This window comes from Bidens hawaiensis, unplaced genomic scaffold, assembly GCF_021521415.1.
Source record: "Bidens hawaiensis isolate Kalapana, Puna unplaced genomic scaffold, B.hawaiensis_p1.1 tig00025785_1, whole genome shotgun sequence".
NCBI classification, from domain to species: Eukaryota; Viridiplantae; Streptophyta; class Magnoliopsida; order Asterales; family Asteraceae; genus Bidens; species Bidens hawaiensis.
The window spans coordinates 135,051-151,997 of NW_027494130.1; the positions used below are offsets into that span (position 1 = coordinate 135,051).

The following is a 16,947-nucleotide window of genomic DNA, read 5'->3' on the forward strand; positions in this document are numbered from 1 at the left end:
AGATCACTTAGTTTGACCTTAGATTATTTAAATATAAAAAGGCGTATTTATTTCCGTTTGTTTTTCTCATATTTCGACCTTGTAACGTGTAACAATATTGATTGATATGAATAAATATTTTCACTTTAATATATAGTATCATGTGTGATGAACAATCTACATTACATCCCGATGTATAATCTGCCGTCGGTTGAGGTGTGACAATTATCATACGACATTAAGTATCTGTCACTAGTGACGGCAAACCGAATCCGACCGAACAATAATGAGAACAAGGTTGTATTCAAACATGTATTTCTTTAGTATTTGGAGCTAGGATATAATGAGTCTAGCGAGAAACCACACTTCTTCCGACCAAACATTAGTACCGGTATTAGACTAATACTGTAATAAATCAAATCGAGGACCGGTACCGAATAAATACCGTAATAAACCAAACTGAGTACCTGTAGCATACAAATAATGTAACAAACGAAAACGATACATATATAATCTTCCACCGCAACAAGCGAGTGAATTTAACTAGTTTATCTAAAAAAAGTTAATGCATCTAAAGGTAAAGTATGCTTTAATTTATAGATGCTCAAATATTACATATCTACCTATTCTAATAAAAGAAAATCTCTGGTGCCACGTGTCAATTGGAAAATGAATATTGAGGGTGTTTTCCCGCTAAACATCTCTATACCTTTTATTGATAGCGGGCCGGTTTCCAAACTACCACTTATTGTTTTCCTAACCCTAATAAATAATAATCCTTTACGGCCGCTTCTTACTATGAAACTACTCCTGTCTCTATCTCACAAATCGATCTGTAATATCCAATCCAATTAGAACCCTTAAGGGTGACATCCTTTTTTTAACAGCTCTAATTGTGTGCGTATGTGTTAAGATTTGTTGGATATTTTGGTCTATTCATCCTTGGACTTAGGTTCTGGAGGGTGGAGGGAATCAAGAGAAGCCGATGACAGTAGTACGCCGGTTGCCATTGACAGGTCTGTAAATTAATTACTAACATAGCAAGGTTGAAACAACTTCGTTTTAGAACCGACGTTAAATGGACTAGGTTTGTCGTATTTAGTAAAAGTTTGTGTACATAAGAGTCGATGTTGACTAAGCCTTTCCTATTTCAGGCATGAGGCATGGCGATGAGTCATGTTGACAATAGCAATGTTTGAGTATCCATAGCATAATAGTGTATAAAAATTGTAGAAGAATGAAAAAAACATTTTGAAAAATTCTCTTTTATGTTTGTGATTAAGGTTATTGTTTCATTAAGCATGTTGGCTGCTATGTACAATTTTCCACTTTTGTGATACATCCTATTGATGCTAACTCATACAATATATACCTTTTCCAGTTACAGGACTTGAATTGTAGGAGGACGAAATAATAGTGTTGTTGGATTGCTAGAGTATTGAAAACATAATAGTGCATGAGAACTGCAGGAAGACGAAATAACATTTTTAGTTCTTGAAACATTTTTGTTATAGAATCGGAGACGAAGTGTTGAGAACTCTTAGTACATAAGAGTTTAAGCTGACTATCCTTTGCAGTTACTTTGTAGGCGCGCATGAGATCTGGTGGGATTGTTTAACAATAGCAAGCTTTAATATCAAAAGTATAATAGTGTCTGAAAATTGTGAGAGGGTGAATGATAAAAAATGAGTATGAGAAAATATATTTACTTTCAAACGACAATAAACCTCTCGATAAAGCTTATGACGAAATATGTACATAATTGATTATCCGATTGCGTTTGATTTTGTGTTCTCTCTTGTGTGTTGGATTGATTTGGTTTTTCGTATGTTTTGTTTTTCTTTTTTCTTTTTTGGTTTCTGCTTATAGTTAATTATTTTAGAGCTTATAGATGAAGTGTTTATAGTTGTTATTTTAGAGCTTATAGATGAAGCGCTTTATTTACTTTGTTGCGGTTTGCCATAAAGTTGATACCCCCTGCTATTAGTTTGAAGCCAGCAATTATTCTGTTTGATTTATTATTTATGTCACCATAATACTGTAAATTTTTTCTTTTTTTGCTCTCCAAGTACTAGATGTTATCATCTGAGAAGCATATAAAAGAGCATTGCTGACACAAGCACACAATTCTATTGAAAAGGGATTTATATGATCAAAAATTTAGTTCCAATTTTTCCCATGTATCTGAAAAACAATTGAAAAAGGTCTTTATATATTTCTGTTTAGAATGATAAAATCAGTTGTAATAATATGATAAGAGTAGTATAGGGTTCGGATGAATGAAACAAAACACCCATGTTTCATGAATGACTTATGGCACTAGTTGAATAAGCAATTGAATTGTTTATACTAAGCCATCGAGATTAACTTTGTATTCAATGAATCATGAGGACTAAGCGTGCAAGAGTAGAAAGCAGATGTAGAATAGAATTCTTAGTATTGGATAAAGAGAGAAAATTGCGAAGAAATATTAAAATGTTGTATATTAAGAGGTTTTTTTTTTTTTTTTGAATTTGTAAATGCTAAATTTATTTTATTGATACAATCTGCTTAAACTGTGAAGTATAGATTTTAATACATTTTTCACATACATTATATATACATTGTTTAAACTAATACTTATTTTTATTATTTGGATCATATCGTGTAATACACGGGCTTTAAAGCTAGTTAATCTAATAATACAAAACTATTAACCCTTGTTGGCATTCAGAAATTTGATTTGACGAGTCATTTAGAATTGGATCATGTATGATAGTTAGTTGTGGGTGGGGGGGGGGGGGGGGACCGGGGGACCATTTGAAGTGCTTCTTCTGTAATACGGAGTAATTCTTAAATAACTGAAATAAAACGTGATAAATATTAAAAGGCTAAGGCTCACCTAAAAATTCTTGGTAGGAAAAGTAAATTAAGACCATAATATGGACAACTAAAGTTTATTGATCCATGGTTGGATTAGCTTAAAGAGCTCAACGATAGAGGTACGTAAATGTGTTATAGCATGGACAACTAAATTTTGTCATTTTTTAGCATTCAATGTCAGAACATTAATTAAACCTATAATAACTGTGAACAACTAGACTTAAACAACATATATAATGCAACTACTATATACTCCACACGAACATGGTTGTAGCTTGTATGCATTTCTGTGTGTGCTTTTTTTTTTAAAAAAACTCTTTACACCACTTGTTTCACCAACCCTTCAAATGTACGTCTCTTTCTTAAAACTCTTTAAAATGTGACCATATGTAACAAAATTTAACAAAAAAAGATAATGGAGTCTTCTACGGTGGTTCTGTATCCTGATCCAACCATTGGCCACCTTGTTTCCATGGTGGAGTTTGGTAAACTCATCAACAAACACCATCCTTCACTCAATATCATCATCCTCATCATTCCCACTCATAACCATACCAATAAATACATCGGCACCGTCTCCGCCACCACTCCTTCCATCACGTTCCACCACCTCCCTGCAAATGTTGTGCCACCAGACTTCTCTAAAGATCACTTAGACCGGGCTTTCGGGATCCCAGAGCTTTACAACCCAATAATGCATAACACCCTCGTAACCATCTCAGCCAAATCCACCATCAAAGGTGTCATACTTGACTTCTTTACTAATGCTGCTTTCAAAGTGTCCACAAACCTTCATATTCCTACTTACTATTTCTTCACGGGTGGTGCCTCACTATTATGTTTGTTTTTAAACATACCTTACATGCATGACACTAAGGATTCAAACGATTACTTTCATATTCCTGGACTCCCACCATTCCATGTTTCCGATGCGCCAATTGAAGTATTACCAGAAAAAAACATGTTTTTAGACACTTCTATTAACATGGCAAACTCTTCTGGCATCATTTTAAACGTGTTTACCGGGTTTGAAGAAAGAGCTCTTAATGCCCTTCGGGGTGGTAAGTGTATTCCGGACAAGGTGACTCCACCTGTTTATCTACTTGGGCCTTTGATTGCTGGTGGAGATAATGATCAAGTCGATTCTACTGAAAACGAGTGTTTAAAATGGCTCAACTCTCAGCCGAGTAAAAGTGTTGTGTTTTTATGTTTTGGGAGTAGGGGTGTGTTTGATCAAAAACAATTGAAGGAGATAGCTATTGGGTTGGAGAGAAGTGAGCAAAGGTTTTTGTGGGTGGTGCGGGACCCGCCACCAGGTGGTAAGCTAAAACAAGTGGGTGTTGAAGGTTTACTACCTGAAGGGTTTTTAACCCGGACAAGGGAGAAGGGACTGGTGGTGAGAAACTGGGCACCGCAGCAGGCGATACTGAGTCATGGGTCGGTGGGTGGATTTGTGAGTCATTGTGGGTGGAACTCTATTCTAGAGTCTATGGTTGCTGGGGTGCCTATGGTGGCATGGCCGTTATATGCGGAGCAGAAGCTGAATAGGGTGTATTTGGTTCAAGAATTAAAGGTGGCCGTGGCAGTGAAAACGTCGGAAGATGATTTTGTGACGGCGGAAGCGGTGGAGGAGAAGGTGAGGGAGTTGATGGTTGGTGAGGAAGGGAAAGCGCTGAGAGAACGGGTTTTAGAAATGAGTAGAAGCGCGAAGGCTGCAGTGGAGGACGGTGGTTCCTCTGTCACCGAGCTGTTTAAACTAATCCAACAATGGATCACAGGGTGATCTAGAGCCTTAATGTTTAATAAGATTAATTACTTTGTGCTAATGTTTAATTAAATGAAATGCTAATAAGGCAATCTTTGGTTTCAAAAGGTGAAAAGTGAAGAACTGGAAGAAGCAAATATTGTTATTTATCCACAAAATAACACCGTGGGGTTAGTTGTTCTAGGTTATTTTTAGTGTGGCTGCATGTGTTTGTTTAATTATAGCTCTGTCACCTTTACGTACCTCTATCGTTGATCGTCGGATTTTAAGGTTAACCTTAGCCTTTTAAACATTATTATCACGTTTTATTTAAATTATTTAAAAAATATTATGGAACTAGCGCTCTAGGTGTTGGATAATTCTATCAGTATCGGTTTCATTTGTTACATTATTGGTCTACTACCGGTACTCAGTTTGGTTTATTACGATATTGGTCCGGTACCAGTACTGGATTTGATTTATTACAGTATTAGTCTAATTCCGGTACTAATTGTTTGGTCGGAAGAAGTTCGGTTTATTATGGCATGTGTTTGTTTAATTAATGTTCTGACATAGAATGCTAAAAATGGCAAATTTTAGTTGTTCATATTTAACACCTTTACGTACCTCTATCGTTGAGCTCTTTAAGCTAATCCAACCATGGATTAGCGGGTGAGTAACTGCGTATGATCACAACAAACATTAATAAACAATATTGATTGACTCAATTTTCAAGGGCATTATTGTTATTTAGTAAGCAAAGAAAGCAATAATTTAATCTACCTTAAACTTTGTGTTTTTCAAACTAAGACACTTTGACCGGGAAGGAGGGAGTATAAGTCTCACAATATTGTGGTTTAGGTAAAATGTTGTAAAAGTAGGTCTACAATGTTGAGTACTCATCGAGTACTTGTTACAAGGTGTGGTGTCAAAACGAGTTTCTTTAATTCCGTCTAGTCACTAAGAATCGATCATATATGTGGTCAATCTTAGCCAGAAACGCATCTAGTCGATCAAGTTAGACTAATTTTGACTTAAAACATAATTCGTTTTTCTATAATTTTAGAGAACGCATATAATTTTTTAAATTAATTAGCAACTTTTATAATAATTTAGTATTTAAAAATAATTTCTCTTATTTATATTGATGTTAAGTTGTTTTGTTATAAATATTAGTAAACATATGATATTTGACACACACATATTTTCTTTATATTTATCATGACTGAGTACTCTTCAAGTACTTTCCGAGTACACCTAACTTTTACAACCTTGGTTTAGTAATGTAATAAATCTGATTTCACTTAAAAATGAAAAACTTATCAGTTTTCATCAGTTCATAAATCTGATTATTGACAATTAGGAGGATCTGTTATGGAAATTAAACGTATAATAAATGGTTTTATGAATAGATATATATGACAACATAAAATATAATAACATATGAAGAACTCAGTGAAATTCAACACAGGTATTATTGGACGGGTATTCAAATATGTGATTAGTTTTAAAAAACTTGTGGGTAGCGTACTAGCTTATATTGACCCCGGCTACTTTGAACTATATATTTATATATGCGAACCATGTACTTGAAACAATTCAGCTTTTTATATACATAATTTTTTTACAAAAATTAAAATAGTAAGAATGAAAATATACCTATACCAGTACAAAACCGATCTTCAAGAAGACATCGCTTCAAAAAGTGGCTTCGTTATTGGAAAAGGGTGGGGGGGGGGGGGTGGAGGCGTGACCGCTTTCAATAAAACAGAACTTACACAAGACTTTCCAAATAAGATTTTTTCATCATCATCATCATCATCTAACTATATCTATATAATTTTCTATCATAAAATCTTACGTGTCGCTTCCCACCACCTTTAGAGCCATTAAATTGCTTGATTTCAGAATGGATGTTTCTCATTCAATCCTAAAATCTCGTGGGTATCCATGGGTTTGAATCGGGTCAGTCAAACAAAACGGGTTATGTTTTCTCTCTCTTCACGTTCTCCATGCTCTTCCCACACTCAAACCCTAATAAATCACCATCCTCTGTTGATGCATCTCCTTCACTCAAACTCATCATCAAGATTTCCATATGCAATTTTGAGCGAGTGGTTACATACCACACAAAAAGACAAACATATGCAGCTTCCGAGGTTTGGTTATTGGGCTCTGGCTTTCCATTTAGGTATTGGTTTCTTAGTCTTTATAATTTCGTACTTTTTATGCTTGAAGTTGTGCCTTAATTGCTTGCGTTGTCTTTAGTTTCTTAATTTTTGGCTTGGTAATAGTTATTTGTTACATATAGATACCTTTTTTGCATTCAATTTTTGCAGGTAAGATTCATTTACAAATTGGCAAAAAAAAAAAGAAGAAAACAAGCAATTAGTTGAGATGGATAGGAGGAGCCGGACAATTCATATAAATGGAACTGAGTATCAGCTTAATCAAGCACACACCTACGGAACACACCATCAATGGCGGAAGGTATCAAAATATATATCTTTTAGAACGAACTTAGAATTCATCTCCAAAATTCATTATAATTAACAAGAAACTAACTTTTCATCCAACGACAATATTATTTTTTAATGCATAGATTTAATCTCGAGCTACACTTAGTTCATCAAAGTATAGACGGAAAAGTTGTCGTTCTTGGAATCTTATAAAAAATTGGTCGCGCTGATTCATTTTTAACAACGGTATGTTAGTGAGAAGTTTATTTCACTAATCTACCTATTCTAACAAAGTAAAATAATTATGACACGTGTCCGTTTGTGGTTAATCCTTACAATTTTTTTCCTCAAAAACTTATATATTGGCAAATATAAAAAATTATTCACTTTTTTCTTTTACACGTTATTTATATTATATCTAGTTAAATTATTCACTTTTATTTAAACTCTATTTGTATTATATCTATACATTTTTATACAAATAAATATTTACATATTATATTAATGTACATTGTTAGAATATATTTCACAGTATACTTGGTGAAATTCAAAAATCTACAACAAACCATGTTTATTAAATATTGAAAATTTGTGAAAGACTTTAGCTATATCTTTCACATCGAAAGGCCTCGTTGTTTTAAATTTCTTTCAGTGGCATTGCTTTATTATCGTAACTGATTGTAGAACAACTCATTCTCGATTTAAAAGTCAAATATATTTGATGATATAATACGACTATATTTGTAGTACATTTGGCATTGCTTTATTATCGTATACCGATTATGGAACAACTCATTCTCAATTTAAAAGTCAAATATATTTAATCATATAATACGACTATATTTGTAGTACATTTGGCATTGCTTTATTATCGTATACCGATTGTAGAACAACTCATTCTCGATTAAAAGTCAAATATATTTGATGATACAATGCGACTATATTTATAATACATTTTTTTATATAATATAAAGAGGCTTAGTTATCTTTTTTTTATTTATATTAAATTATACATTGTAATTTATACATTAATTTATCCCGTGTAATACACGGGTTTCTAAAGCTAGTACTATAATTAACGTTTAATATACCTCTAAGTCTTAAAAGTTAATTAGCTAAGTTATATGTATTTGATTATAGAGATCTTTGGATGGGTGGGCTGATAAAGAAAAAAGGTTCATGCTTAATATATTCCACGCATGTGGATATTGAGAAGGGAACTCATGAATCAATGATGAAATCCCTGGTAACTTGAAGAATGAAGAAGGGAAGACGATGAGTTTTTAAAGTCAAAACATTTTGTTTTAGTTTATGCCAATCTGGTCCAGTGGCGGACCTACATATTGGCTATAGGGGTCAACCGACCCCTGTGAAATTCTTTTTTAAGGTAAATATAGTTTAAAGCCATGTTCGATCCCTATAAAATTTTGAGACCGACCCTCTTCCGACCCCTGTGAAATGTTTTCCTGAGTCCACCACTGGAATGTCAACCATTTTGTAGAAAAATATTAGCTTCGAAATGGGTAGCAAATATATGCAGTTTCTTATGAATCAGGACCTCATCTTACCCAATTTCGAAATGGGCAGCAAATACATGCATGCAGCTTCTGTCAACCGTTGTACCATGTGACTGTTGGTTTCTTATCTTGTCTTTTGTGTAACAAGGATCTCATTGTCTTAATTTAATGTTTCATTTGTTACAATTAAAGAAATGTGTAATATTTATCACACATTTCTCGTGAATGTGATATGCTATTTACCTAGCTATTTAGATTAAATGGGTTTTTAAATGAACTGGCCACGATCATCAAATGCGTAATTAGGATTTGGTGAGGAGACATGGATTTCAAACTTAGTATCATGACTAACATAGTTGTATATAGAGATGAGATCGGAACCGTACCCGTACCTATACCCTTATATGTACTCGAAAGTGCCCGTACCTAAAATCAGTAAATCTTGGTACCCATACATGTACCCGAATTATAGGGTACGAGTACAAGTACTTTGGGTACAGTACTTGCTTTGATACCTCTTTGTTCTTTTTAAAAAAAATATATCCACTAAACTAGGTATCGGTAACGGTACGATACCGACATCAATTATCTATAATACCAAAACCGTAATACCGCAACCAAAACTAAAAATGAAACAAATTAACCATAATATAAAATCCATTCCCTTTTCCTTTTCTTAGTTTATTGCTTCCTCAATTTCTATAGAAAAACAAGAGTGAAAGTTAATAGATGTTATTTAATTATATACACAGTTACACATACACGTTTTAATGAAATAAAAATATACGAATACACAATATATGAATATACACATATAAACTGTGAATGAACTTATTCAACTCATATATATTATGTTTTGAAAATCCCGTTTGAAAGTTAAGTCATAAGTCTTGGAAACCTAATAAAAGCCCCTACATATTCTAAGCGGGTACCATTACCCGTACATGTACCCGAAAGTACACATACCTATAATCAGTAAATTTGCGTACCCATACCCGTACCCAATAGACACATACAGATACAGGTACGGATACAAATACGAATACTGAATAGGTACGAATACGAGTATTTAAGAAAAATAGCTCATCCCTAGTTTTATATATATACTGCACACATCCTGAACCATGGACAATGGGCCTAACTTATTAAATAAAGTTCAAAACCCATAATTGGGCCTAACTTATGTAATAAAACTCTTAGACGGACCCAAGTAACTAGAGGAGCACAAATCGGGTTTTTTAAATACTCGAGTTCGGGTATGGAATCGGGTACGGGTATGACCAGGTATTGGAAAATTAGGTATTGCCAAACCCAGGTTGGGTTCCAGTCCGGGTATTTTCTCTAAAAACCATACCCTATGTGTATCAGGTTTGGGTCGGGTATAGAACTGGGTATTTGAATACCCTATTTCCGGGTATTGAAAAACCCCTATTTTCGGGGTTCTGGTTTTTTTCGGGTATTTTTCGGATATATGTTGGATTTTTTAAGGGGTTGCACATTTTAGGATTATTTTTTCGGGTATTTTTTTGGGTAATATCGGGTATTTGAAAAACCCGGTCCTGGGTATTTGTAGAACCCGGTTCGAGTATGGAACCAATTCGGGTTTTCGGGTATTACCGGGTACAAATCGGGTTCGGTTTCGGTATTGAAATGCATACCGCATCCGTATCCTACGGGTAGGGTCGGGTACGGGTTCAGGTGTTAAAAACCTGGGTATACAAAAATCCGGTTTCAGGTATTTTTTCGGGTCCGGTTTCGAGTTCGGAATTCTGTACACCTCTAGAAGTAACCATAAAAAATTGCATGAACCAAAACCAATAGAATGTTAAATCTATCTCTTCTAATAAAAGACTACATACTTTTGTCACTTGTCAATCTCATTGTCCTTCTTATTTTTTTTAATTTATTTCAATATATAACCCTTATCTTTTAAGCTATTTCAATATATGAGATTCAAGTTTGTTTTTATTACATGTAAATCTTAATCGATTCATTCATTAACATTAATGGTGAAATAAGAAAATAAGGAAATATTAAAATTGACGTTGCACGTTTGTTAGAAAAAAATTTTACACAAGTAAAATTAAAGCAAATAAAAGGTGCATCATTATCGAATAATTTGGGTTTGTATGGTAAGCTACAAATTGTCTTTCTAAACTCGGATTCGAGCAAAAATATGTAATTTGAACTCAGGAAAATGTGTATTTTCTTTATTTTCTCCAAACGGTTTGTATCATCATCATCATCGTACTCAGTATATCCCACCAATAGCAATGCTATGGTAAGGTCTGAGGAGGGTAAGATGTAGACAGCCTTACCTGTATCCCATAGGGGAGGCTGCTTCCGGTGAGACCCCCGGCTCGATAGTAGTTTTGAATCAAGCCTTGGACATAAGACACATAACACTCAATCATCGGGACACCGGCTGATTGGTGCATGTGCCATTGTCTTTCGACTATCAACGTCACCACATGATGCCTGATTAACCTTCCGCCACTTTTAACGTTATTTTCACGTGATTAGTAAAATAACGTCAAAATTAGTGCAATTTTACTTTTGTCCACCCAAGGGTTCACACATATATACATTATATGTGCGCACCGCAAGCAGGGCGTTCTCCAAACGGTTTGTATAAATATTACATACATGGAGAATACATATTATATATATCTTGGTGTTTAGCATTAAATTATTGAAGTTGAATATGATAATTATAATCTATATGTATACCGATTTACTATATGGTATGTCATTTATTTATATGATTTTTTTTGCTTAGTATAAAGGGTTTTAGCAATAAGAAAATCAATATTTAGTTTTCAATATTTTCATCTATAACTCAAACCAAAATGCTTAAGAAACATATATATTCACATTAACATAAAAAAAATAGTTAATCCGGTTAAAAGTCATTTACCATGCTTCCAACAAATCCAAAATCTTTGTTTTTTGTCTATAAATTGTTAAAATATAGATATCGATTAATTAAATATTCCAACAACTCCCATAATGTTAACTAATAACACGGGATTAGTATTTAAAATTTAAACATTTCTTATCCAATACTTTCAACTATTATAAATAAGAATTACTACATTCATTTTATGTAACTTTAAATTCTAATATCCTGCTAACTCAGAATAATCACTTTTATTTGAATATGACTTTAAGGTTAGTATTTCTTTGTCAGTTTTCACTAACATGAAATGAAAAAAAAATCATTTTGTTATATTTTAATTTCCGGTTTTATATGTTGCTTGATTATACAATTGTTAATTGTAAAATATAAATCAAGTAAAAATTTGTCATACACAGAATATTAATGACACCAAATTTATCATGATAAATCAATTTCAAATTATAAAGTTTATAACGATGACTATATCATCAAAGTTCAGGTAATCTGGTTTTTTTTGGATAATCATGTTTTTGGAATAAACATGAGTAGATGATCTCAAATGATATTATATTAATTGATTAAAATGTATGATATTTTATGTGTATGAATATTTTTTTTATAGTTTCATGGATATTTTATCATTTTCTAGGGTTGACATCCACTTGAAGAATCTTATTTGTCACACTCACAACTATACGTGCCTATATCAAGAGTTATAAGCATACCTATATGTTCCCTTATCAAGAGTTACAAATAGACATGAACTAAATATTTTGATATGTGATAAACAATGTGTAACAACCAATACAATCACAAATGTAATGTACAATGGAGGTTTTACTTATTTGTAACATATTTGTGTAATCTTAATTATGTAATTTTTGTAATTTTAATGTAAATTGTAACCATATAAAATATATGATCATTTTGTTAACTATATTTCACTTAATGGTTACAGTATAAAACTTTTAACAATTACCCGTATAATACACATGCCTCAAACTAGTAATAAATAAAAGACAGAATTACAAATTTTGTCCTTTAAAAAAAGCCAAAAACCGGTTCGTGTCCTTTTCTAAGTTTCCTTGCAGGCGGTGTCCTTTAAACTTTTTTTTCCTACAAGTTTTGTCCTTTACGCTAACTGGGTTAGAAAAACTCAGTTAAGTATGACATGTGCCAGACATGTGATGGGCATAATTGTAATTTTATTATAAACTTATTATGTATTTACCATAATGCCCTCCTATATCTAACTATAAATCCCGTCCCCCAAGGCCCCCCACCCCCACCTCGTCTCCTTCTTCCTCCTTCACTCTCTGCACCGCCGCCGGCCCTTCCATTTCCGGCCATTTCCGGCCATTTGGGGTTTGAAGAATCTTGAATTGATTGATATCGAAGGGAATTCGATCTCTGCGAATTTATCCTTTATCGATTTCGTGAATATGAAGAGCCTGCAAGTTGTTAATCTAGGGTTCAACAGGCTATTTGGGGAGATCCCGAGTTCACTTTCCGAATGCAAGAATTTAAGCATTTTGAATCTTGCTGGAAACCGAATCGGTGGGTATGTTCCGGATTTTCTTGGTAAATTTGTAAAGTTAAAGGTGATTAATTTGGCATTAAATCGGTTTAATGGGCCATTAGGGGATAAAATCTTCAGCAATTGTGAAAAGCTTGAACATTTTGATGTTTCGGGCAATTTCTTGAACGGTGAGATCCCGAATAGTTTAGGAAACTGCAGCAGTTTAAGAACAATGCTGCTCTTTTCTAATAGATTTTCGGGTGCTCTTCCGGTTGAGCTCGGTAATCTTAGATTGCTTGAAGTCCTGGATGTGGCCGGAAATGGAAGGGCCGGCGGCGGTGCAGAGAGTGAAGGAGGAAGAAGGAGACGAGGTGGGGGTGGGGGGCCTTGGGGGACGGGATTTATAATAAAATTACAATTATGCCCATCACATGTCTGGCACATGTCATACTTAACTGAGTTTTTCTAACCCAGTTAGCGTAAAGGACAAAACTTGTAGGAAAAAAAAGTTTAAAGGACACCGCCTGCAAGGAAAGGACACGAACCGTAATTTGACTTTTTTTAAAGGACAAAATTTGTAATTGGGTCTAAATAAAATGTTAAGTAATATTCTATTGAGTTAAATAATAGCAATTGCACTTTCTACTTGTCAATGCAAATAAAATAATGAACAAAGCATCGGTCACTCTCTGGACCCATTTTGAGCCTCTATTGTCAACATATTCTCAAGTGTCTATTTAGACAAAGTATATTCAGGCGACAATTCCCCTTGTTTGGGGTCATATGAGGCGGCAACGTACCCCCCCCCCCCCCCAACCAACCAACCAATAAGCGGGACAATTTTTTTTTTTGGAGGGGGGGGGGGCGACATGGATTTGTCGCATGTGTGATTGTGTATGTTGATAATAATAATAAAAAAAATGGCTATAACATCATTACACCTCAAAAATAAAATTCGTCCCTCTGTTGACGTGACACCACGTGTCAAAAATCGCCTCCATTTTGTAGCCCTCCACTACATATAGCCTTAGGGAACTCAAAATGCAAACTTGAACCCAAAATAGTTATTCTCGGTCGCAATTTTTTCTTTCACAACAAATATTACATCTATTTAACATCGATAATGAGACCTCCATCAAAGAGTCGTGTGCCTCTACCAATTCAATGATAACATGGTTGTAATTTTTAAAAAAAAAAACAACTTTATGAGTTTTTTATTAACATTTAACACAAACCAAATTACATCTGGATAATGAGTAAGCGAGCAACAAGTTGTAAATTGTAATTGTAGTTAATATATATTTCATAAAGCATGTGATTTGTTTAATAAATATTTCAACTTATGAAATATAAAAACTAGCCAGGAGCAAAAACTTACCATCTTATGAAATTAACACGCCTTAAATTGAAAGGGTTACTCAACATAACAACGATTAGAGAACAAGCATAAAACATGATACAAAAAAGTCAAACACGAATAACCAATGAACTAGATTCACCCGGTGGTCCATGGTTGAGTTAGTTTAAAGAGCTCAACCAGAGATGAGCCACCGTCCTCCACCGCAACCGTCGCCCTTCTACTCATCTCTAAACCCGTTCTCTCACCACTTTTCCTTCCTCACCCACAATTAACTCCCTCACCTTCTCCTCCACCGCCTCCGCCGTCACAAAATCATCTGCCGACATTTTCACCGTCACCGCCACCTTCAATTCTTGAACCAAATACACCCTATTCAGCTTTTGTTCCGAATACAATGGCCATGCCACCATTGGCACCCCAGCAACTATCGACTCCAGAATCGAGTTCCACCCACAATGACTCACAAATCCACCCACCGACCCATGACTTAGTATCGCCTGCTGCGGTGCCCAGTTTCTCACCACCAGTCCCTTCTCCCTTGTCCGGGTTAAAAACCCTTCAGGTAGTAAACCTTCAACACCCACTTGTTTTAGCTTACCACCTGGTGGCGGGTCCCGCACCACCCACAAAAACCTTTGCTCACTTCTCTCCAACCCAATAGCTATCTCCTTCAATTGTTTTTGATCAAACACACCCCTACTCCCAAAACATAAAAACACAACACTTTTACTCGGCTGAGAGTTGAGCCATTTTAAACACTCGTTTTCAGTAGAATCGACTTGATCATTATCTCCACCAGCAATCAAAGGCCCAAGTAGATAAACAGGTGGAGTCACCTTGTCCGGAATACACTTACCACCACCCCGAAGGGCATTAAGAGCTCTTTCTTCAAACCCGGTAAACACGTTTAAAATGATGCCAGAAGAGTTTGCCATGTTAATAGAAGTGTTCATGAATCGTTTGGTTGGGATTCTTTTTTCGGCTAATACAATCTGTGGCAGATCAGATACATGGAAGGCAGGAAATTCAAAGTAATCATTCGAGTCGTTGTCTTCGGTGTTGTGGAAGGTGGGTATGTTTAAAAACACACATAACAGTGAGGCACCACCAGTGAAGAAGTAGTAAGTGGGAATATGAAGGTTTGTAGACACTTTGAAAGCAGCAGCAGTAAAGAAGTCAAGTATGACACCTTTGATGGTGGATTTAGCCGAGATGGTTACGAGGGTGTCATGCATTATTGGGTTGTAAAGCTCTGGGAGCCCGGTCTAAGTGATCTTTAGAGAAGTCTGGTGGCACAACATTTGCAGGGAGGTGGTGGAACGTGATGGAAGGAGTGGTGGCGGTGACGGTGTCGATGTATTTATTGGTATGGTTATGAGTGGGATGATGATATTGAGTGAAGGGTGGTGTTTGTGGATGAGTTTGCCAAACTCCACCATGGAAACAAGGTGGCGAATGGCTAGATCAGGATACAGAACCACTGCAGAAGAATTCATCTCGTCTGATTGTATGGTTTGGTTTAATTGAGATGGCTGGCAACAATTTATAGAGTTAAGAACTAAGGAAGAACAGGTGAACATGAAATAATTTTTGTTAGGTGAAATGAGTGGTGATAAAGGTGGTGCTTTTGCTTTTGTTAAATGGCAACAAAATGCATTAAAAAACACAGAAATAAGACCAAACCAGTTGTCAGCCACCTTAATCATTTAGAACTAGGGTCTTAAAAGTCAATAAATCAAAAGCCATTTTGAAGTATAACTCTACTCCATATAACATTGCAAAAACAGTCCAAATTCTAATATAAAGAAAAATCACTTTCCACAAAATCAGCCAAATATATGCCAAAACTAAAACCACAGTTCAATTCAAAAGCGGACAATACGACTCGGAATGCAGGCTAGTAGAGTATGGACGTACAGCTCCAAACCACGGCCATACTAGAAACAAAGATAACATCCAACACAAAGCGCACCATACCATTTACCGATTCTTAATATTCCCATGTTTTGTTTTAAATATTAGTTAACATATGATATTTGGCATACATATATATATATATATATATATATAATAAATAAAGGTTTTTCAATGCTAAATGGCATCACACAACATAGTTTTTTACAAAATTTCTCACCTCCCTCTTTTATTAAATACATTTCTCTTTCTTATTAATAGTTTTATACTTAACTTTTTTTCCTTTTTAATCAATTATTATCTCTTTTTAATAATTATTTTTTGATTTAAAAATATAATGCAAACATAAATATACTATTTAGTTTTTTATATAAATATGTTGTATTATTTATTAATATTAAGCTTTTGTAAGTAATGATTTTCACGATAATTTAGCTAAAATAATTATTTTTAAATTTCAAATAAAGAAATTTTTACTATATGTTTGTTTTGCAATGAAGATTAATAAAAGCTAAAGTCAATCACTATATATAGTTGACTTATTGCTAAAGACAATCACTATATATGATTGATTTGTTTTTTAGACAACCTGTTTTAACGCATGGTAAGTTATATGATTGATTTGTCCGGTAGAAACCGGTTTCGGTTCGGCTCTAGATCTAGTTTTTTGCCCACCTCTATTATAAAAAAAGAA

The 16,947-nt window shown here is 34.4% G+C and overlaps 2 pseudogenes; one reads left to right on the forward strand and one right to left on the reverse strand.

The window, feature by feature from the left end:
* The first annotated feature begins 3,157 nt into the window (after positions 1-3,157).
* LOC143572253 (UDP-glycosyltransferase 88B1 pseudogene) lies at positions 3,158-4,636 on the forward strand (annotated as a pseudogene).
* Positions 4,637-14,326: 9,690 nt separating this feature from the next.
* Positions 14,327-15,835, reverse strand: LOC143572254 (UDP-glycosyltransferase 88B1 pseudogene; annotated as a pseudogene).
* Positions 15,836-16,947: the final 1,112 nt, after the last annotated feature.